We start from the raw sequence: 25,813 nt of genomic DNA on the forward strand, positions 1-25,813 counted from the left end.
CTGTGTATACATGCAACTATATGAGAATAATCTCAGAGAAATAGAAGGAGAGAGAGATCTGGGAGGGTGTGAGGAGGGGGAGGGGAAAGTGGGGCACTTCAGATATGGGAGAAGATGGGGGGAAAGTACAGAGAGTCAGGAATTTGAAAGTACCTGGGGATTCATCCTATAAACAGTCACCAAACCCCGACACTATTATGGATGACAGGAAGTGCATACAGAAAGGAGTCTGTTATTGTTGTCTCCGGAGGGGCCCTGCCAGAACCTTACAGATACAGAGGCAGATGCTAGCAGCCAACCATTGGACTGAGTGCAGGTCCCAATGGAGGAGCTGGAGGGCAGACTGGAGGAGCTGATGGGGTTTGCAGCCCCATTGGAAGAATGATGATGTCAGCCAACCAGATGCCCCAGGGCTCCCAGGGACTAAGCAATCAACCAAGGGGTACACATGGTTCCAGTCAAAAGTCTTGCAGAGGAATGCCTTGTTAGGCATCAGTGGGAGGAGAGGTCCTTGGTCCTATGAAAGATTAATAGATGCCCAAGCATGGGGAAATCCAGGGGTAGTTGGTGGGAGTGGGTCTGGTGGAGGGGCCTGTACTTGGAGGCAGGGGGTGGGAGGGTGGGTTGGGGGGTTTTCAGGGAGGGGAAAAACAAGGAGAGGGTATAATATTTGAAATGTAAATGAAGAACATATTCAATTAAAAAAAAGAAAGTAGTTGTATAGCAGTGGGGGTGGGGAGCTGAAGTAGCCACTAGAAAGTTCCAGATGCCAGGGACCCAAGAGATTCCCAGGATCCAACAGGGAGGACTTTAACCAAAATATGCAACAAACAAGAGATAGAACCTGCAGAGACCATATCCAGTGGGCAGGCACAGCTCTCAGTTGAAGGATGGGGCCACCCACCCACATCAAAAATATTAATATAGAATTTCTCCTGTCCAAAGGAAATGCAGGGACAAAGAGTGGAGCAGAAACTGAAGGAAAGGCCATCCAGAGACTGCCACAATTAGGGATCCATCCCATATGCTGACACCAAACCCAGACACTATTGCTGATGCTAAGAAGTGCTTCCTGACAGGAGCCCGGTAGAACTGTCTCTTGAGAGGCCCTGCCAGACACGGACTAAGATGTAACTTTATAGCATTTATCTCTCTTTATCATGTCTTTATTCTATCACCATAGGCTCTAATCCCTCTGGATTCATAATCCCAAATAAACTCTTTTTTCTATAAGAGTCGTGGTGTTCTATCAAGCCAATAGAAAAGAGAGTAGTGCAACCTGCCTGCTCAGCAGTGCTGCACACTAACTGAAACTCTAGCCAGTACATTTTTCTCCCAAATAAAACAATCAAATTCTTAGCAATATATTGTGTTATGCTTGAACTTAGCTGTGTTTCATATAAAAAGATGCATCTGCTCTAGAATTTCAATTACTTATGTAGACTGGAAATTTGGATACAAATACATGTTAGTTGTCTGCACTATGACAAATACTTTATTCATGGCTGCCACATAAGGTTGCATAAGACAAAGCCATTATACTCCCCAAATCTTGAATCTTACTACAGATAAACCTCATAGGCACATAAAGCAGCTCAGAGACCTAGATAACGATGCACTTCCCATAATTTGTAATTCAAGTAAATGTCTTACCAAGGATGACACTTAAGTGATGGATGTTGTAGTAGTAATGTCTCCACCATTTACTGCAAAATGATCATCTCCTTTAAGGCACATAAAGCAGTTCCCCTTTCTTCGCTCTTGTCTTGTTGATGCTTTGTTTTACTTATTTATTATATTTGTGGTTCTAGTTCCTTACATATGTAGTAGATTATTCCATAAGCAAAATGATCAAAAGACTTTTAGAGACAAAATTGTGACAAATGAGATTTCCAAAAAAAGAACTGAAATACTCCAAAAGTGATGGAAATGTATGAAATGGTTTAAACAAGATAGTTAATCACATGATTATTGTGTTCAAATGTCTGTTTCTCCTTCATTACCAACATACATCAGTAATCCCTAACTTTTGCATCAAAACACAAAATTAATTAGATACAACCTTGGTCTCGGAACCAAGGCACATTGGAAAGAAGAAATGAATGAATTGTCCGAACAAAATGTCCCTCTTTTCACTAAGGGCAGTGGTAGTCAAAGGGGTGGTAATAATGGTCCTGGCACTAGAAGTCTGACTATAACAGGAAAGTTAGAAAGCAAAGAGAAAGTAGCTGGATCTGGTTATGTTAGGCTATCAGAAAGTAAGAAAGACACACTTCAAAAGAGAAAGCTGGCATTAGATGCCCTCAAAGACACACACATGCTCAACACAGGGCTATGGGTGGCAATGAGCTAGTTCAGCTCTGGACATTGTGTACCACTTCAGAGCTAAGGCTTGAGTATCCTGCTTAAGAATGAGCCACAGAATGAGAGACATGAAGTGACAAAATTTCTGAATCATCCAACAAGATTCTTACATTTTATACTTTATTAACTATTTTCTTTTATAATCATTGGCTTTTTATTTACTTATTTTTTATTTTAATGTGTGTTAACTGAGATAGAACATCACTTTCACTATTCAACTACATCTTTTCCAACCTCCAGCCCCTCTTGGCTACCTTTCCCTTAAATCTCTTCCAGGCCCCACCTCAAAATTGATAGCCTCTTTTTCTAATTAATTTTGTCAATAGTACCCAAATGCCAACCAAGAGAAATACTTTGAGAGAAAACTACCAGTATTTTCTGTAAACCTCAAAATTTCTTAGCAAACTATTAACAGAAATATAACTGTAATTATATGAAAACAATGTCACCATAAAATGCAATTTACTACAAAAAATTAGCAGATTGGGGTTTTTTTTTTTTGAAACATAATGGAATAATTAGCGATAAAAGGTGAAAATATCACAGACCGTTTAAAGAAATACAGGAAAAAGCATTTGTCAAATTGTAACTAACATGCATTGATTATGCATAGCTCTCAATATACCAACAATAGAACAAGCTTCAACAATTTGGAAAAGAGTTCCTAATAAGGTTCTTCCAGAGGAAAATGAAAAATTCTTTCTATTCTTAGACAACATAACTATTTGTTGTAAATTCTTATTAAACTAGACATGCTAGAACCAATGAATGCAGTGAACAATAGGCATGAGAATTTTAATATGAAAATAAATTCCATTATTTCACATAGTGGCAGATAACACTTGTCAAATTGTATTGTTAAAAAGTACTGGTTTAATAATAGTGCCAACAAATAATTATGAGTGAATTCATAAAACCACATAAAAAGACCCTCATGCTGAAAATTATGGAAATTAACTTAGAATAAAGGAAAGTACATATATAATAAAATGGCAGCGCAAGTGGCACCTCGATGTTACTAGGTTGTCATCTTAAACTTGACATCTAGCTCACAGAATTCTAATGAAAAAAAAAGGTTCTTTTTCTAGAAACTGGCAGAATAAGTTAAATTGAAAATGTATTTAACATAAATTAACCAAAAGCAGGCTTTAATATTACATAGGAGCAAAGTTAAAATTATTGAAGTTCTCAAAACAGTCTAAGATTACAAAAATCATGGCCATCTGACGTGAGCAAAGGGCTGTAAGTGTATATCTATGGGAGTTAATAAAAAACAGGTGAGCATCAAATCAAAAACTAAGTGATCAATTTAGTCAATAAACACAAGGCAACAGGTAACTTTTTTCAACAAATGGATGTTAAGAAAATTAACACTCCCTCACAATACAAGCAGTATAAACTCAAGACCAATCATTGTTCTAAGCTAAGGAGTACAAGTATAAAATTGACAGAATTAAGCAAAAGAATATATGTTTTATAAGCAAAATTTCTACAAGCAAAGTATCTCAAAACAAGCATTCTCTAAAATGCAATTTAAAATGTAGCAAAATTTAAAATACCATTCAAATCACCATTTTTTATTAAAAGTACAAATTAATGACTAAGAAAAAACAATTACAAACAGGCACAATAAATCCTCCAAGGTTATATAAATCTCACAAAATAAGAAGATAAGCAATGGAGTCTTTAAATGGATACATTATGTACTTGTACACACATACCTTGCAACAAAACATTAAAATAGCCAAAAGAAAAACTCTGGAAATAACTAAAATTTGTGAAACTGTAGAGCAGTTAAGATTTACAATAAATGAATTATAAAATTGTACAACCAATATCTCACAGTTTTGCTAAAATGTTACAGGTAATCAGCCATCTAACTTTCAGAAGATTATGCAATAAAAGCCACAAACAATTCCTCATAAGTACACTGTAGGAATGTTCATTTCATTTGCAATAATGAAATATTATTTGAAATGAATATTTGAAATAATTTGAGACTAATCTAAAGAGGAAAATATGAAATTCATAAATTTCTGAAATACTACAAAGGAACACCAAAGACTATCTTACTTACATGCAAAGAATGAAATGAATATCAGACTTTCTAGGTTGAATTAAAGAAGTCAGACCTAAATCAATGCTCCTTATAATGTATACTTATGAATCTACAGTATCAAGTTATTTGGTTATGCAGCTTTGTGAAATGGTAGAATAAGAGTGGGGTATAGGATAGACTGCAAAGAATATAAGAGCCTGAACTGTTTTGGTGGGGATTTGGGATGTGGAAACAATTTTATTTTATTAAGATAATTGTTCCAATATTATACAGATTGAAAAACATTGATTTCTTTATTTAAATGGATGCATTTTGGATATGTAGATTATTATCCTTAAATTAAAGGTGAAATGGCCACCATAAAGTTATATTATTGAGGAAGATAAAGATTTCTAAGCACATTACATAATGGGATTGCCATATTTACTTTTCTCATGCCATGAAGAATCAGTGTGATCAAGGCAACCTATAGAAGAAAGAGTTTATTGAGACTTATGGTTTCAGAAGTTTAGAGTGCATGACTATTTTTAAAGAGGAATTTTAATCGAGCAACATAAGTACTCTGGTGAGGGATCATATAGAAAGATATAATCAGACTGGAATGCAGACACACCATTGATTACAGTATGATCTGGTAGAATACAGATACCCCTAGGACACACATTTAATCCCAATAATGAAGTAAGTTTGTAAGCAAGTGTAATCAATGTTTGAGAGTGATACAGAATTGAGAGGCAGAGAAAATAATGAATTAGAAAGAGATTTGACAGAATGAGTCAGCTATAGGATATTACCAACTCACAGAAGAACAGCAGAGGAAGAGAGGGAGAGATTCAAAAGCTATGGTATGTGGTGGATGGGGGTGGTGTGCATGTATGGCTGTTTTACCAGGACAGTTTTACAGAGACAGGTTACAGAGAAAACAACATAGACACTGGTGTAGACAAATGAGCCAGAAAATTAGAAGAAGCAAGAAGATTAGAAAAATGTGTGGCCAAAGTTAGAATGAGGACAGTTAGAACAATTTAACCAGAAACCAAGAGAAGCTGGATTGAGTCAGTCAAGTTGGATAATTAGATTGTATGGAGGGTTGATGCTTACAGGCCTAGCCTAGGGATAGTTAGAACAGAGAATAAAACACTCTGGGCTTATCCTCACACAGCTTGGGTACAATTTTCATCTCATCACTTCACCTGAGGAAATAAAAGGGACATGCACATATCATGTTGTGAGATGTGGTACGCATGGCAGTGAAGCAATGCCTGAGTGCTTATATGTAGATGCAACAACCATGGGGGTGGTGCAGGTGGGGAGAAAAGACTCACTAGGAATGGAATGTTGGATTATTAGACATTCCCCAACAGTCCTTAGTCTTTGTTTCAGTTTCTGCCTCTGGGTCCATATCTTAATTCCTGCCCTGACTTTCTTCCATTAAAGAAAGTAATATATAAGCCAAAGAAACTGTTTTCTTTCCTAAGTTGTATTTTTGTTCTGTTTTTTTTTTTTACAACAAAACAAACTCAGATCTGCATGCTTGTGTGGAAAACACTTTACTGATGGAGCCAACTCCTCATCCTGGAATTTGATTCTTCATAAATAGATGAACTTTCCTTACTGTACCTTCAAGCTTTCAAAAGCCCATTACTAAAGACTTAGTATGTGATAAGGCAAATACCATTTTCTCATGGCAGAACTATGAAGACTCAAGGTTTTATTACTATAATACTTTATAGCATACGCAGGGCTGACCTACAATCTTAGTAATTTAAGATACTCATCATGACTTTAACCGCACATTTTCTTTGATTGACTGGAAGCTTAAATGGGGAGTTTTGGCTGGTGTTGATCAGAAGAATAATTAGGTCATAGCTCCTAATTAGGTCAGTGCAATGTTAAGTTTCATTTTCACAAGGCTAAGTTTGCAGTTCAATTGCTCATTTTGGGTTAATTTGAACTGCATAGTCTTGTGCTGCTGCTCAGAAACCCAATGCTCTCACATCCACACTCTTACATCATTGCCATCCTTTTTTCTTCTTATAGTATTAAATAACTGGATGGTAATTTATATCTGCCTTTTATTCCTTTTGGATACTCACTTAGCTTTCATTTCCTCATAATCACTTTATTATAAGTCTATAGTGGGAGAACAGGGGGAGGAAAGGGGGCTTATGTGACTTTCGGTGAGTGGGGGGCCAGAAAAGGGGAAATCATTTGAAATGAAAAATAAAAAATATATTAAATAAAAAAATAAGTCTATAGTGATATTTTTATTACTCTAATATGATAAGTTGATCAAGTTCTCAAAATCATGGTACCTTTAATTACCTGAACTGTGCACATTTCACTAGAATCCTTACTGTGCTATGTACTTTCACAGGGTAATATGAGGAAATTGCAATGTGTTTTTGTCTCAAACAAATTGCTTCTTTGTGATGAAGAAACTACCCAGGGACCCACCTGATCATCAAACCATGATTAACCCCAATTTCTATGTGATGGACATTATGTTATAGAAGCCAATACATACTCTAAATGCAATATGTATTCCTGCGAGAATGCTGTCTAGTGTGAAAATAGGCAATATTTCATTCATAAGATGATACAGATAGTTTTACCAATGCAAAAAAGACAACAGTGGTTAATAACCTCCAGCCCTCCTGTAATGCAAAAATAAGATACTATATACAAATTGCAAAGTATTTAGGAATGTTTGGAAATATTGGGAACATAACTCAGATAAAGACTTAACTTTTCCCTGACCCCAAGTAAAAAGTGAGTGTGGTTTTACTATCTTGTAATTTCCATGATACACAGGTGAACATAGAATGATCTCAAGATCTCATTGCCTAGCCTGCCTAGACTACCATGCCTCAATGTAGATTCTCTCCCAAAGAAGATAGGAGGATTCTTAAAGAACAAGGCAAAGGACACTGTCAATCTGACAAAATGGCAACCAAAAAATTGGAAAAAGATCTTCACCAACCCTATATCCCACAGAGGGCGAATATCCAATGTATACAAAGAACTCAAAAAGGAGACTCAAGAGAGCCAAATAACCCTATTAAAAAATAGGGTACAGAGCTAAACAAAGAATTTTCGATTCACTGCCTGCAGGGACAGAAAACAGTCACTAGGTACTGTATCACCCTGAGCTTTAGATCTCTGGTGGTGCAAACCACCAGGGGTCTGCCTGAGTGAAAGAACTGAGCACATAGCTGGTTTGTCTGCCAGCTCACTGGGCATGGGACCTGTGTCCTTCCTAGAGAGCAGCAGAGGAAGAGATTCCCTGTGGCCATAGTCACTCCCTGCCAGGACAGAAAAGCATCACTACGTACAAATCACCCAGAGCTTTAGATCTCTGAGGGTGCAAATCTCCAGGGGTCTGCCTGAACTCAGGAACTGAGCACATGGGCAGTTCATCTGCAAGCTAGTCCATTGCAGGACCTGTGTCCTATGTGAAACTCAACAGAGGGAGTGACCCCCACCACACCATCTTTGCTCCATAACAGAGCAGTCAGAGAACACCTGTTTGACCTTGACAACCTAAGTATAACATTGCTTGAGGCAAGACTGAGCAGGGCTCCAAAGGCACAAAAGAGGAAGGCAGCATATCAGTAATCTGTGCCAGAGGAAACCCAGTCATCCAGTGTTGCAGAAATTACCTTAAAGATCCACAGTAGTTAGAAGCACCAGCCAGTGACAATAAGACCATCTAATAACAGGGAGAACTAGATGGCTAAAGGCAAATGTAGGAAAATTACTAACAGAAACCAAGGCATTATGGCAGCATCTGAACCCAATTCTCCAACAATAGCAAGTCCTGGATACCCCAACACACCAGAAAAACAAGAGTTGGATTTAAAAGCACTGGTAAGAATGCTGATAGAGGAACACATGAAGGACATAAATAAGTCTCTTAAAGAAATTGAGGAGAAAAATGAACAAAAGCTAGAAGCCCTTACAAGGGAAACACAAAAATCACTTAAAGAAATTCAGGACAATATGGGTGAGAAGTTAGTAGCCAATAAGGAGGAAATGCAAAAATCACTTAAAAAAATACAGGAGAAGTTTGATCAACAGGCAGAAGTCATGAAAGAGGAAACACAAAAATCTGTTAAAGAATTAGAGAAAAACACAAACAAGCAAATGACGGAACTGAGCAAAAACGTCCAGTATCTAAAAACAGAAGTAGAAACAACTAAGAAAGCACAAAGGGAGACAACTTTGGAGATGGAAAACCTTGGGAAGAAATCAGGGACCATAGACACAAATATCAACAACAAAATACAAGAGATAGAAGAAAGAATCTCAGATGCCGAAGATACCATAGAAACCATGGACACAACAGTTAAAGAAAATGCAAAATGCAAAAAGCATGTAATCCAAAACATCCAGGAAATCCAGAACACAATGAGAAAGCCAAATCTAAGGATTATAGGCATTGATGAGAGTGATGATTTACAACTTAAAGAGCCAGCAAATATCTTCAACAAAATTATGGGAGGAAACTTCCCTAACCTAAAGAGAGAGATGCCCATGAATATACAAGAAGCCTACGGAACTCCAAACAGACTGGACCAGAACAGGAATACCTCCCGTCACATAATAATCAAAACTCCAAATGTACTAAACAAAGAAAGAATACTTAGGGCAGTAGGAGAAAAAGGGCAAGTAACATTATAAAGGAAGACCTATCAGAATTACACCAGACTTCTCACCAGAGACCAAGAAAGCTAGAAGAGACTGGACGGAGCTCATGCAGACTCTAAGAGAACACAAATGCCAGCCGAGACTACTATACCCAGCGAAACTCTCAATTACTATAGATGGAGAAACCAAGATATTCCATGACAAAACCAAATTTGCACAATATCTTTCCACAAACCCAGCCCTACAAAGGATAATAGGGGGAAAATACCATTACAATGAGGAAAACTATACCCTGGAAAAAGCAGGATATTAAGCTTCTTTCATCAAACCCAAAAGAAGATAACCACACACGTATTAAATTAAAATCAAAAATGATAGGAAGCAATAACCACTACTCCTTAATATCTCTTAAAATCAATGGACTCAATTCCCCAATAAAAAGACATAGACTAACAGACTTTACATAGATGTAAACAGGACTTTACATTTGTCTGCATACAGGAAACACACCTCAGTGTCAAAGAAAAAAACTACCTTAGAGTAAAAGGCTGGAAGACAATTCTATAAGCAAATGGTCCCAGGAAACAAGCCGGAGTTGCCATTCTAATATCAGATAAAATTGACTTTCTACCTAATGTCATCAAAAGAGACATGGAAGGTCACTTCTTGCTGGTCAAAGGAAAAATCCAAAAAGAAGAACTCTCAATCCTGAACATCTATGCTCCAAATACAAGGGTGCCCTCATTAATAAAAGAAACTTTACTAAAGTTCAAAGCACACATTGCACCTAACACAATAATTGTGGGTGACTTCAACACTCCACTCTCACCAATGGACCGATCAGGAAAACAGAAACTAAACTGGGAGACAGTGAAATTAATTGAAGCTTAACAGATATATATAGAACTTTTCATCCCAAAGCAAAAGAATATACCTTTTTCTCAGCACCTCATGGTACCTTCTCCAAAATCGATCATTTAGTAGGTCACAAGAGAGACCTCAACAAATATAAGAAGATTGAAATGATCCCATGCCTCTTATCAGATCACTATGGGGTAAAAGTGGTCTTTAATAACAATAAAAACAACAGAAAGCCCACATACACATAGAAACTGGACAATACTCTACTCAATGATACCTTGGTCAAGGAAGAAATAAAGAAAGAAATCAAATATTTCTTAGAATTTAATGAAAATGAAGACACAACATACACAAATCTATGGGACACAATGAAAGCAGTGCTAAGAGGAAAACTCATAGCTTTGAGTGCCTTCAAAAAGAAATTTGAAAGAGAATACCCTAGAAGATTAATGGAACAACTGAACGCCCTGGAACAAAATGAAGCTAATTCACCCAGGAGTAGAAGAAGACAGGAAATTATCAAACTCAGGGCCGAAATCAATCAAGTAGAAAACAAGAGAACCATACAAAGAATCAACAAAACCAAAAGCTGGTTCTTTGAAAAAAATCAACAAGATAGATAAACCCTTAGCCAGACTAACCAAAGGGCACAGAGAAAGTATCCAAATTAACAAAATTAGAAATGAAAAGGGAGATATTACAACAGAAACTGAGGAAATTCAAAAAATCATCAGATCCTACTACAAAAACCTGTACTCAAGACAACTGGAGAATGTAGAGGAAATGGACATTTTCTTAGACAGATACCAATTACTAAAATTAAACCAGGATCAAATAGACCATCTAAACAGACCCATAACCCCTAAAGAAATAGAAGGGGTCATAGATAGCCTTCCTATCAAAAAAAGCACAAGACCAGATGGTTTCAGTGCAGAATTTTATCAGACCTTCAAAGAAGACTTAACACCAATACTCTTCAAACTAATCCACCAAATAGAAACAGAAGGAACACTACCCAACTCCTTCTTCGAAGTCACTATTATGCTGATACCAAAGCCAGACAAAGATCCAACTAAGAAAGAGAATTTCAGGCCAATTTCCCTTATGAATATCAATGCAAAAATTCTCAATAAAATTCTTGCCCACTGAATCCAAGAACACATCAAACAATCATCCACCATGATCAAGTAGGCCTCATCTCAGGGATGCAGGGATGGTTCAATATAAGGAAATCCATAAATGTTATCCACTACATAAACAAACTCAAAGAAAATAAAGCACATGATCATTTCATTAGATGCTGAAAAAGCATTTGACAAAATTCAGCACCCTTTCATGCTAAATGTCTTGGAAAGGAGAGGAATTCAAGGCCCATATCTAAACATAATAAAAGCAATATACAGCAAACCAGTAGTCAACATCAAACTAAATGGAGAGAAACTTGAAGCACTCCCACTAAAATCAGGGACTAGACAAGGCTGCCCCCTCTCTACATATCTTTTCAATATAGTTCTTGAAGTCCTAGCTAGAGCAATTAGACAACATAAGGAGGTCAAGGGGATACAAGTTGGAAAGGAAGAAGTCAAAGTATCACTATTTGCAGATGATATCATAGTATAATTAAGTGACCCCAAAACTCTACTAGAGAACTCCTACAGCTGATAAATAACTTCAGCAAAGTGGCTGGCTATAAAATCAAAGCAAGCAAATCAGTAGCCTTTATATACTCAAAGGATAAGTAGACCGAGAAAGAAATTCGGGAAATGACACCCTTCACAATAGCCACAAACAGCATAAAGTATCTTGGAGTGACTAACCAAACAAGTGAAAGACCTATACGACAAGAGCTTCAGATCTCTGAAGAAGGAAATCGAAGAAGATCTCTGAAAATGGAAAAATCTTCCATGCTCATGGATAGGCAGGATTAATATAGTTAAAATGGCCATCTAGCCAAAGGCAATCTACAGATTTAATGTTATCCCCATAAAAATTGCAACTCATTTCTTCATAGACCTAGAAAGAGCAATTCTCAAATTCATCTGGAGTAACAAAAAACCCATGATAGCTGAAACTATTCTCAACAGTAAAAGAAGTTGAGGGGGAATCAGTATCCCAGAACTCAAACTTTAATACAGAGCAATAGTGATAAAAACTTCATGGTATTGGTACAATGTCAGGCAAGCGGATCAATGGAATAGGATTGAAGACCCAGAAATGAACCAACACACCTATGGTCAATTAATCTTCGACAAAGGAGCTGAAAGCATCCAGTGGAAAAAAGATAGTCTTTTTAACAAATGGTGCTGGTTCTATTGGAGGTCAGCATGCAGAAGAATGCGATCCATTCTTATCTCCTTGTACCAAGCTCAACTCCAAATGGATCAAGGACCTCCACATAAAACCTGACACACTGAAACTAATTGAAAAGAAACTGGGGAAGACCCTTGAGGACATGGACACGGGAAAATATCCTGAATAGAACACCAATAGCTTACGCTCTGCGATCAAGAATTGACAAATGGGACCTCATAAAACTACAAAGTTTCTGTAAGGCAAAGGCCACTGTCAAAAGGACAAAACATCAACCAACAGCTTGGGAAAGGATCTTCACCAACCCTAAAGTCGACAGAGGCCTAATATCTAATATATACAAAGAACTCAAGAAGGTATAGCCCAGAGAACCTAATAACCCCATTAAAAAGTGGGGTATGGAGCTAAACAAAGAATTTTCACATGAAGAACTTCGGAGGGCTGAGAAGCAGCTTAAGAAATGTTCAACATCATTAATCATTAGGGAAATGCAAATCAAAACAACTCTGAGATTTCACCTCACACCAGTCAGAATGGCTAAGGTCAAAAACTCAGGAGACAGCAGGTGTTGGCAAGGATGTGGAGAAAGAGGAACACTCCTCCACTGCTGGCGGGATTGCAAGATGGTGCAACCACTTTGGAAATCAGCCTGGCGGTTCCTCAGAAAACTGGGCATGTCACTGCTTGAAGACCCTGCTATACCACTCCTGGGCATATACCCAGAGAATTCTTCAGCATGCAATAAGGACACATGCTCCGCTATGTTCATAGCAGCCCTATTTGTAGTAGCCAGAAGCTGGAAAGAACCTAGATGTCCTTCAACAGAGGAATGGATACAAAAAAAATGTGGTATATTTATACAGTGGAGTACTATTCAGCCATTAGAAACAATGAATTCATGAAATTTTTAGACAAATGGATGGAGCTGGACAACATCATACTAAGTGAGGTAACACGGTCTCAAAAGATCAATCATAGTATGCACTCACTGATCAGTGGTATTAGCCTAGAAACTTTGAATACCCAAGACATAATCCACATATTAAATGATGTCTGAAAAAGAATGGAGGAGTGGCCCCTGGTTCTGGAAAGACTCAATGCAACAGTATAGGGGAATACCAGAACAGGGAAGTGGGAAGGGGTAGATGGAGGAACAGGGGGTGGGAAGAGGGCTTATAGGACTTGCGGGGAGTGGGGACCCTGAAAAGGGGAAGTCATTTGAAATGTAAATAAAACAAATATATCAATATAGAAAAAAAATGTAAAAAAAAAAAAAGAATTTTCATCTGAAGAATTTTGAATGGCTGATAAATACCTAAAGAAATGTTCAACATCATTAATCATTAAGGAAATTCAAATCAAAACAACCTTGAGATTTTATCTTACACCAGTCAGAATGGCTAAGATTTAAAACTCAGGAGAGAGCAAGTGTTGGCGAGGATGTGGAGAAAGAGGAACACTCCTCCACTGCTGGTGGGAATGCAAGTTCGTACAACCACTCTCAAATCAGTCTGGTCATTCTTCAGAAAACTGGGCATGACACTTCCAGAGGATCCGGCTATACCACTCTTGGGCATATACCCAGAGGATTCCCCAGCTTGTAATAAGGATCAATGCCCCACTATATTCATCGCATCCCTGTTTATAATAGCCAGAAGCTGAAAAGAACCCAGATGTCACTCAATGGAATAATGGGTACAGAAAATGTGGTATATTTACACAATGAAATACTACTCAACAATTAAAAATAATGAATTCATGAAATTTTTTGGCAAATGGTTGGAACTGGAAAATATCATCCTAAGTGAGGTAACCCAATCACAAAAGAATTAACGTGGAATGCAGTCACTGATAAGTGGATATTAGCCCAGAAGCTCTGAATACTTAAGACACAATTAACATACCAAATGATTCCCAAGAAGAAGGAAGGAGAGGGCACTGGTCCTGGAAAGACTTGATGCATCATTGTAGGGGATTATCAGGACAAAGAAATGTGAGGAAGGATGGTGATTGGGGAATGGATGGAAGGAAGAGGGCTTAGGGGACTTATAGTGGAGGGGGAAACTGGAAAAGGGGAAATCATTTGGAATGTAAACAAAGAATATAGAAAATAAAAATAATTAATAAAAAGAACAACACTAAAGAAAGTTGACTTCTGGCCACCAGGTATATGTGGATTTCATGAATAAGCAACGCACATGCATATACACACATGTAAGTAGATACACATGTACACACATGTAGTGGAATAAACCTTAAATGGAAGGACATAGTAACTAAGTATTGTTCTAACATTTTGCAACCTAGGAAGGAAAGGTTTACAAATAGTTAACTATAATAAATGGTGAGTCACAGATGACACCAGTTAATTCCACTTCCACCTGATAGAAGTTATTAAGGAGAAACTGAGTATGTGGGGACTTCCTTAAATATCAGAGTTTTCACAGAGCAATAATATGGAGAAAATGCATTAGATAGAGGAAAGTGTATGGATATGAGTAATAAAATTTAAATTTCCATTAGACTAGGAAAGAGTTTCATTAGTTTAGTGTTGGTAAACCCTCAAAGAATACTTGGCACATTAAAAGATGACCAAGAATTAAGAAGGAGCATGAAGACTTTGAACAGAATTTGACATTTTGCAATGTAATCCATAGAGAGGTTTGAAAAAGCTTTAAAGGATTGTAATTTTTATATATGTTCTATTTATTAATTTATAAGTTCTTTAAAATAAGAATTAGTTATGTTGACATCCTCTAAAGCCACACTTATGTTTAATAGCTAGATATTAAGATAATGAATCAAATAAGCAAAATAGTTCTTACCTAGCTTAAGGGCTACTAAAAATAAGCTAAGGATAAAAAGTTTTTTTTTTTTTTAATCAACTTTAACCGTGTTCTATGCCCTGTCTGAAATATGGTTACAAGTATTAATGGTATCATTTACACACTTGACATGTTTCCTGTATGAGAGATTTTAGTGCATAAATCAATTTTACATCAAACTATCTTAAAATGATATAAACTTTTAAACTTAGTAGAAAGAAATTTGAATTTCAAATCACTTGCTACTGAATGATGTTATTAAAAATGCATTAGGGTTGAGAATGTGGCTGTACATAATTGTCACAATAGATATTCAAAACAAATTTATCCTGGATGAAAACTGAGCAAGAGCCATTTACATAAGATCAGTTAATAAATTTTCTTTAATTTTCTTAACAGATGACAAAGAAGTTATTTAAAGAAACTTTAATGAAACAAAAATGAGTGCTGTGCATAACAAGAAAAAAATCAATAAAATAAAGATGAATGGAGATAATATAGCTTGAAGTTTCAGAGACAGAAGTTGTATGTTAGAAAAATGATGTTTGTATCAGAAGTATTCTCATTTTTATCTCTACTTGTTGAACTACTAGGTATTGAACTGTGAGTGTTTTTGTTTTTGTTTTAATGGCAGCCAAGTGGTATTGCTACTGAACCACATCTACTTCCCTAATCTCAACTTAAACCCCCATTACATGGTACTGGAAATTTTGTCTCTTTTTACTACCTTTCCTTAGTGGAGTATATTTATTTAATTTAAAGCAAACACCTGAAGAGTCCAAGAAATAGTTGAAAGCTGCCTTGTTAAAAACAAATGTTTCTGCATTTACAACTACCCTTAAAAGCAAGCGTGTTTTGTGTAGACATGGTACATGTCCTCGATAACCTCACCTGCGGGATAATCTCACCTGTTATCCTCAACAGTTTTACTCTATAATTGACTGACTTCATCTTATTTACAAGTGCTTATTACTTGGGGAACACTTAATGAAAATAAATATGGAAAATTAGTTACATGCAGAAAAAGAAAAGAAAGGAAATGTCAATGTATGATTAGCTATTTGTGTGAGGTATTTGAATGATCAATTCTAAGTTTAAGCAGAGGAAACCAGGAGTGAGGCCCTTGGATGGAGGGGACCAGAAAAGATCTGTCAAAGTGCGACCTAAAAATGTTAGAAAGCTTTTAGATCTTATTTTTATCTTTTCAGTATTTGAATTTAGGCCTGTGAAAATTCCCCCAAATTTGAAGAAATTCAAGTAAGAATTAATACGTGTAGCTCAAATATGCCTGAGAACTAAATTACTTTTTTAACTGGGAGATTTTGCTATAACCTTTCACATTACATCAAATGTAGGTCAAATTCCTTGTACAAAGTATTTAAAATGGACTTAGAATATATGGTAGTGTGATTTATATTAGAAAACAATACTGGAGTATTTTGGTTATACATTTTGATAAAAGAGATTTAATCAAGGCCATTTACAAGCTCAAATGTTCTCCCATTGAACTACATTCTAAGCTTTATATAAGTTGTAAGTAATCTGCTTTTTTTCTTCTATCAAGGCAACTTATGACTATATTTTAATAATTTTTTTTATTTTCTAAATTCTTTGTTTACATTTCAAAATGCTTTCCCCTTTCCCAGTTCCCCCCTCCCCATATGTCCCATAAGCCTTCTCTACACCCATACTCCAATCACCTCCCTCCTTTATCTCTGTCCTGGTACTCCCCTACAATGCTGGATCAGGCCTTCCCAGGATCAGGGCCCTCTCCTTACTTCTTCATGGGAGTCATTTGATATGCTACTTGTGTCTTGGGTATTCAGAGCTTCTGGCTAGTTAATAATCCACTTATCAGTGATTGTATTCCATGTATATTCTTTTGTGATTGGATTACCTCACGTAGGATGATATTTTCCAATTCCAAACATTTGTCTAAGAATTTCATGAATTCATTGTTTTTACTTGCTGAGTAGTATTCCATTGTATAAATATACCACATTTTCTGTATCCATTACTACGTTGAGGGACATCTGGGTTCTTTCCAGCTTCTGACTATTATAAATAAGGCTGCTATGAACATAGTGGAGCATATGTCCTTATAACATGCCGGGGAATCCTCTGGGTATATTCCCAGGAGTGGTATAGCAGGGTCCTCCAGTAGTATCACATTCAGTTTTCTGAGGAACCTCCAGACTGATTTCCAGAGTGGCTGTATCCACTTGCAATCCCACAAGCAGTGGAGGAGTGTTCCTCTTTCTCCACACCTCGCCAACACCTGTTGTCTCCTGAGTTTTTAACCTTAGCCATTCTGACTGGTGTGAGGTGAAATCTCAGAGTTGCTTTGATTTGAAATTCCCTGATAACTAAGGATGTGGTCTGTGAATTATAACTTCTTTATTTTGAGCTTTTGGGCTAATATCCACTTATCAGTGAGTGCATACCATGGGGTTCTTTTGTAATAAAGTTACCTCACTCAAGATTATACTTTCTAGTTCCATCTGTTCCATCCGTTTGCCTAAGTTCCATTTCTAGTTCCATCCATTTGCCTAAGAATTTCATGAATTCAATGAATTTATGAATTCGTTGTTTTTAATAGTTTTTAATAGTGTATGTATACCACAGTTACTGTATCCATGACTATGTTGAAGGGCATCTGGGTTCTTTCCAGCTTCTGGCTGTTATGGAAAAGGCAGCTATGAATATAGTGGAGCATGTGTCCTTATTATATGTTGGGGTATCTTCTGGATATATGCCAAGAAGTGGTACTGCTGGGTCATCAGGTATTACTATGTCTAATTTTCTGAGGAACCACCAAACTGTTTTCCAAGTGGTTTAGCCAGTTTGCAATCCCACCAGCAAGGTAGAAGTGTTCCTCTTTCTCCACATCCTCTCCAGCATCTGCTGTCCCCTGAGTTTTTCATCTTAGCCATTCTGATTGGTGTGAGGTGTAATCTCAGGGTTCTTTTGATTTGAAATTCCCTGATAACCAAGGATACTGAACATTTCTTTAGGTGCTTCAGAGCCATTGTGGTTTCCTCAGTTGAGAATTCTCTGTTTAGCTCTTTACCCCATTTTTTAACAGAGTTATTTGTCTCTCTGGTATATAACTTCTCTCCTTTGTAACATTGGATATTAGTCCTTTATCAGATGTATGATTGGTAACCATTTTGTCCTATTGACAGTGTCCTTTGCCTTCCAGTAGCTTTGAAGTTTTATGAGGTCCCAATTGTTGATTCTTTTTCTTAGCGCATAAGACATTGGTGTTATCTTCAGGAAAGTTTCCACTGTGCCCATGTGTTCAAGGTTCTTCCCCACTTTCTCCTCTATAAGCTTTAGTGTATCTGGTTTTATGTGGAGGTTTTTGATCCACTTGGACTTGAGCTTTGTACAAGGAGTTAAGAATGAGTCAATTTGTATTTTTTTGCATGCTGACCTCCAGTTGATCCAGCGTCATTTGTTGAAAAGGCTATCATTTTTCCACTAGATGGTTGTAGCTCCTTTTTCAAACATCAAGTGACCATAGGTGTGTGGGTTCATTTCTTGGTCTTTAATTCTATTCCATTGGTCTTCCTGCCTGTTTCTGTACCAATACCAAGTAGTTTAATCACTATTGCTATATAGTAGAGCTTGAAGTCAGGGATGATGATTTTCCCCAGGAGATCTTTTGTTGTGGAGAATAGTTTTTGCTATTCTGGGTTTTTTGTTTTCTGGATGAATTTGAGAATTGTTCTTTCTAACTCTATGAAGATGTGAGTTGGAATTTTGATGGGGATTACATTGTATCTTTAGATAGCTTTCATCAAGAAAACCATTTTTACTATTTTAATCCTGTCTATTCATAAGTGTAGGAAATCTTTCCATTTTCTGAGATCTTCCTCAATGTCTTTTTTCAAAGGCTTCAAGTTTTTTTCATACAGATCTTTCACTTGCTTGTTTAGAGTCACACCAAGGTATGTAATATTATTTTTGACTATTGTAAACACTGTCATTTTGCTAATTTCTTTCTCAGCCTGTTTATCCTTTGAGTAGAGGAAGGCTACTGATTTATATGAGTTAATTTTATATCCAGCCACTTTGCTGAAGTTGTTTATGAACTTTAGGAGTTCTCTGGTAGTAATTTTGGGGTCACTTAAGTATATGATCATATCATCTGCAAATAGTAATATTTTGACCTCTTCCTTTCCAGTTTGTATAATTTTGACCTCCTTTTGTTGTCTGATTGCTCTGGCTAGGACTTCAAGTACTATTATGAATAGATAGGAAGAGAGTGGGCAGCCTTATCTGGTTGCCGATTTTAGTGGGACTGCTTCAAGGTTTTCGCCATTTATTTGATATGGGCTACAGTTTGCAGTATATTCTTTTCAATATGTTTAGGTATGGGCCTTTAATTCCCATATCTCTCCAAGACTTTTATCATGAAGGGATGATGGATTTTGCCAAAAGCTTTTACAGCATCTAATGAAATGACCACATGTTTTTTGTTCTTTGAGTTTATGTACTGGATTACATTGACGGATTTCTATATATTGCATAGAAATTACATCCCTTAGATGTAGCCTACTTGATCATGGTGAATGATTGCTTTGATGCATTCTTGGATGCGGCTGGCCAAAACTTTGTTGAGTAATTTTGCATCAATGTTCATAAAGGAAATTGGGCTGAAGTTCTCTTTCCTTGCTTGGACTTTGTTAGGTTTAGCTTTAAGCATTATTGTGTTATTGTGGCTTCATACAATGATTTGGGTAGTCTTCCTGTGTTTCTATTTTGTAGAATAGTTTGAAGAGTATCAGTATTAGCTCTTCTTTGATAGAAATCCCCACTAAACCCTGTGGTCCTGGGTTTTTTTTTGTTGTTGTTGTTTTTTTTGTTTTTGTTTTTGTTTTTGTTTTTGTTTTTTTTTATGGGAGACTATTAACAACTGCTTCTATTTCCTCAGGACTTATGAGACTATTTAGATGGTTTTCTGATCTTGTTTTAATGTTGGCACCTAGTATGTATCTAGAAAATTATCCATTTATCCAGATTTTCAAACTTTGTTGAGTATAAGCTCTTGTAGTAGGATCTGATGATTTTTTTGAATTTCCACAGTTTCTGTTGTTATGTCTTACTTTTCATTTCTGATTTTATTAATTTGGGTAGTGCCTCTGTGCCCTCTGGTTAGTCTGGCTAAGTGTTTATCTATCTTGTTGATTTTCTCAAAGAACCAGCTCCTGGTTTTTTTGATTCTTTGTATAGTTCTTTTTGTTTCTATTTGGTTGATTTTGGCCCTGAGTTTGATTATTTCCTGCTGCCTACTCCTTATGGGTATATTTGCTTATTTTTGTTCTTGAGCTTTCAGGTGTACTGTCTGGTTGCTAGTGTAAGCTCTCTTCATTTTCTTTTTGAAGGCATTTAGAGCTATCTCTTTTCCTCTTAGTACAGCTTTCATTATGTCCCATAAATTTTGGTATGATGTGTCCTCATTTTCATTAAATTCTAAAAAAGTCTTTCTTTAATTTTCTTCTTTATTTCTTTCTTGATCAAGCTATCATTGAATGGAGTATAGTTAAACATCCATGTGTATTTGTGTTTTCTGTTATTTTTGTCATGCTGATCTGATAAGGTGCATGGAATTATTTCAATGTTTCTGTATTTGTTGAGGCCTCTTTTGTGAGGTGCTGAGAAGAAGATTCTTTTGCTTTAGGATGGACTGTTCTATAAATATCCGTTAGATCCATTTGATCCGTGACTTCAGCTCGTCTCACTGTGTCTCTGTTTATTTTCTGTTTCCATGATTTGTCCAATGTTGAGAGTGAGGTGTTGAAGTCTCCCACTCTTATTGCGTGGGGTGAAATGTGTGCTTTGACCTTTAGCAAAGTTTCTTTTATGAATGTGGATTCCCTTGCATTTGGGGCATAGATGCTCAGAATTGAGAGTTCATCTTGATAGTCTTTTCCTTTGACCAGTATGAAGTGTCCCTTCTTATCTTTTTTGACAATCTTTTGCTGAAGGTTGATTTTATCTGATATAAGAATGTCCATTCCAGCTTGTTTCTTTGGACCATTTGCTTGGAAAGTTGCTTTCCAATCTTTGACTCTGAAGTAGTGACTGTCTTTGTCACTGAGGTGTGTTTCTTGTATGCAGCAAAATGTTGGGTCTTCTTTGCATATCCAGTCTGTTAGTCTATGTCTTTTTATTGGGGGACTGAGACAATTGATGTTAAAAGATATTAAGGAAATGTGATTGTTGCTTACTGTTATTTTCATTGTTAAAGGTGGAATTCTGTTTGTATGTCTCTCTTCTTTTGGGTTTGCCGAAAGAAGATTGTTTTATTGCTTTTTCTAGGATGAGGTTCCCCCATTGTATCGGTATCGTCATGCAGTATCCTTTGTATAACTGGATTTGTGGAAAGATATTGTCTAAATTTCATTTTGTATTGAAATGTCTTGTTTCCTCTCTCTATTGTAATTGAGAGTTTTGCTGGTTGTAGTAACCTGGGCTGACATTTACATTCTCTTAGGGTCTGTATGACATCTACTCAGGATAATCTAGCTTTTATCATCTCTGGAGCCAAGTCCGGTGTAATTCTGATAGGTCTGCCTTTATATGCTACTTGACCTCTTTCTCTTACTGCTTTTAATATTCTTTCTTTGTTTTGTGCATTTGATGTTTTGATTATTATGTGACAGAAGGTGTCTCTGTTCTGGTCCAGTTTGTTTAGAGTTCTGTAGGCTTCTTGTATGTTCATGGGCATCTCTTTCTTTAGGTTAGAGAAGTTTTCTTCTATAATTTTGTTGAAGATATTTACTGGACCTTTAAGATGTAAATGCTCTCTTCAATACCTATAATCCTTAGGTTTGGTCTTCTCATTGTGCCCTGGATTTCCTGGATGTTTTGGGTTACAAGCTTTTTGCAATTTGTATTTTTCTTTGACTGTTGAGTCAATGTTTTTTATGGAATCTTCAGCATCTGCAATTCTTTCTTCTATCTCTTGTATTCTGTGGTTGCTTGCATCTATGACTCCTGAATTCTTTCCAAGGTTTTCTATCTTCAGAGATGTCTCACTTTGTGATTTCTTAGTTCTTTCTACTTCTGTTTTTAGATCCTGGATAGTTTTGATGAATTCCTTCACTTGTTTGTGTTTTCTTGAATTTCATTAAGGGATATTTTGTTTCCACTTTAAGGGCTTCTACCTGTTGACCCATATTCTCCTGTATTTCTTTAAGGGGATTATGTATGTCTTTCTTGAAATCCTTTATCAGCATTATGAGATGTGATTTTAAATCCAGATCTTGTTTTCCCGATGTTTTGGAGTATCGAAGATTTGCTGTTGTGGGAGAACTGGGTTCTGATGGTGCCATGTTGCCTTGGTTTTTGTTGTTAATGATCTTGTGTTTGCCTTTTGTTGTCTAGTTATTTCTGGTGTTAGCCAGTCTTGGTGTCTCTGACTGTGGCTCATCTGGCCTGTAAGCCTGTTTATCTGTACTCCTGGGATTCCCATTCTCTCAAATTCCCTATGTGTAGCTGTTTCTCCAAGAAATATCAGGGGTGTTCATTGTGGCAGGCCGTGCATGGGTCTGCCACAGCAAAATAGGCAGGCAGCAGTGGGAAGGGGCAGAAGAAATGGAAGAGGAGTGGTATTCTGGAGGGCATGGGTTTTGGTGTTTGCTGGGTTGTGAGTCCCAGTGGCTCCTGACCTCCAGAGATGGGGATGGTTCTTACCAAATGCCCTGCATGTGGTTGGTTCTCTAGGAAGCCTCAGGACATTGGTACTTCAGTGTGGCAGACCTGGCAAGGCTGTACCACAGCAGAATGTGTAGGCAGAGGCAGAAAAAGGGAAGGCAACTAATTATAATGGCCTCTATAGAAGAAATAGATATAACCTAATTTAAATTTCTCCTCTGTAAATGCAAATAATATAGCATAAAATGTGAGAAGACAGTGCTCATAGGACATAAAAAGTAACAGGGTCACATTGTTCAGCTTATTTCTGCTTCAGAGGCTACATGTACGTAATCAGGAAAACAACTCATGCCAGCTGTACAATTTTGACACTAGCTTGGATAATGACAGTTGCTTTTCATTTCCAGAGATATTTTGCTTGGTATATCACATAATGTAAAGGAAAATACAGGAGTATGATTATATCTAGGTGTTATTTTCAGCATTGCTGAAACATTTCTACAATTCACAGATTCAGACCCAATACCTCTAGTTACCATTTCAAAATATTCTGAGTGGTTTTGGCTCTTAAAATGATTCCATTTTGTCCATCAGCCACATCAGCCTAATTGTGCAATAGCAGTCACAGATAACATATGAAATGCTGTGTCCAAGAGATTAAATGGTGTTTTACCTTTGTCAAATGAGTGCATATCCATCCATAGGCTAAAACTGGAAGTTACAGCAATGAGAAAATGTTCTTGAATAGTACTTTCTACCTGTCTATAAATGCCAATTTAGCATATTTCATCCATTAAAAAATAATTATGCCTTGCATTTATTTTAATAGATTTAGAATTTGAACTTACTGCTGTTAATAATGTCATTAAAAATAACAGTAAAAAAAAAGTCCCCTTAGCCTTTGAACAATTGTTGTATTCAGGAGCAAGTACAAAATACTTTTGATTGACTAGAAAATGAGTCATTTTAAAAGCACTGTAGGCTTTGAGACCCTGAAATGTATTGCATGACGAGAACATTAGTCATTTTAAAAGCACTGTAACCATTGAGACCCTGAAATGTATTGATATTTGTATTCTCATCCTACAATTACAATCTTCAAATAATTTGAAAAAATGACATACATTCTGTTTATATAGTGTTCAGAAAAACTAAGTATTTAGGTTAATTTATTTGATTTTATTAATTTGGAAGAAATATTTTCAATAGGTGTTCTTTAACCAGTCTAACAATCACACACAAATGCAGCTTTTACATATTGTAAATATCTGCCATAATAAAACAATTTTCTTGTTTCTGTTTTTCTGTTTGAGTCCAACCAATTAAGGCATTGTATATACAGTGAAAGTCAACTTTAACTTGATTTCCAGGAGTCCATTCTTCTCTTATAATTCTTTCTGTCCTTTCAGAAAGTTTGCAAGGATTAGTCTCCAACTTATATTAAACATCTTAGAACTAGGCTTGCTTGCCTAGTCTGAAGTGAGCCAGCTTAATCCAGTTAAATTCTATAAGTAAACTGATCTGATTAATATCATCCCTACTGCCAACCTGAGTTTAATTCAAAGTTAAAACACTGACAAGGTTTGGGGTGCAATTTTCTTCTTCTAAGTAACCAATTATCATAGACAGAGGTGAGACGTTCATTTATGAACGCATTGTATAGGTCAAAACATGCCCAAATATATCTGTGAGTTTCACAAGGCTGAAATTAAGTGGTGAAGGAGCTTGCTTCTGGTACTTCTGGAAGGAATCATCCATGCTGTTAAGGCATGTCATGAGGTAGAAATGGGTGGACTCTCACAGCCACGGGGTCAAGTTCTATAGAAAGAATCTTTACTTACTGCGTGGAACCATTACTGTCAATAAAAAGAGAAGTAGGAGGTGGGAGCTCTTGCAGATGGCAGGGTGGTAGTGTGGGGGTCTGAGGAGGGTCGCCCCAAATACAGGAGTAGAGGGATACATGAAAGTGAGAAGGAGATAATCAGAGAGGTGGCACCCATAGAATAGAATAAACAGGTAGATTGACCTAAAACTTTGAAGGACACAGTTGCATGAAACTCAGGACAAATAACCACATTCTGGGAACTAAAAGGGAAGAAACAGGTAGTGAAGTTATTAGTCAGGGAACAAGCCAAAGTGTATGGCCTAAGCATTTAGTCATATATAGCTAAGTCTTAGAGTCATAATTTCTGGGGGAAATGAGACTGGTTGAGTAGCAGTGAGGCTATATAGTTTAGCCTTCTGTCCCCACCCACTGGATATCAGTAACTGATCCTGCTCCAAAGTTAGATGTGTTGTTTTCTCCATCACCAAGCCAGCAAGGAAGGGTAGTCCTCCCAAAATTTGAAACACTGAATTATTCAGTGACAAGCTAGAGAAAAGTCTTCTTTTGGAAACTCCTAATGAAATGAGACATTTCAGAGGAAATTTCTTTTAAAAAATTGTAATCAGAGCATTCTTTTATACTTTAAGATGATATGTATTAATGCTCTCAGCAGAACTCCTTGCATATGTGGGATTTGTATAAATGTACATTGATGATGTCTTATATATTTTCAGTATTTTTAATTCACTGAACTACTGTTGTATTAGGACCTTCATTCTTTCTTATTTTTATTCACACTACTTTTAAGGACATACAGATATGGCTTTCCACCTACTTGCTATAATGTATTTCCTGCTTTGAGTCCATTATGCCTTATTTTTCCTTTCCATAATAACAAGGATTGATCATCAGCATCTTCTTCTTACTTCAAATAATGTGATAATTAAATTTTGATGCTTTGCTTGTGGTTTTTTTCCTATGGCCTCAAGGGTCACAAATTTTATTCAATTAGCATGGAACTTTTTCTTCAGTATTTTTGCTTTCCATATCTGTAGTTTCCATATATGAACAGAGTTAGGAATCTTAGACTTGTGAATAAAGGTGTTGTGTTCATGTGCTTGATGTATGCTGTGTACTTGTGTATGCTCACACAGACCCATGTACATGTAGACCAGAAGTCAATGTCCTGCATTGTTCTCCATTTCCTTCATTCTAGGCAGGAATTCTTACTAAACCTAGAGTAATGTGGTTAAC

At 36.6% G+C, this 25,813-nt stretch overlaps 1 protein-coding gene across 1 annotated transcript in view; it reads left to right on the plus strand.

Annotated features, from left to right (window-relative positions):
- The window catches only part of Dok6 (docking protein 6), a 564,609-nt gene that overhangs the window by 176,103 nt on the left and 362,693 nt on the right, over positions 1–25,813 (plus strand). The window lies entirely within an intron of this gene.

Source organism: Apodemus sylvaticus, chromosome 13, assembly GCF_947179515.1.
Source record: "Apodemus sylvaticus chromosome 13, mApoSyl1.1, whole genome shotgun sequence".
NCBI lineage: Eukaryota > Metazoa > Chordata > Mammalia > Rodentia > Muridae > Apodemus > Apodemus sylvaticus.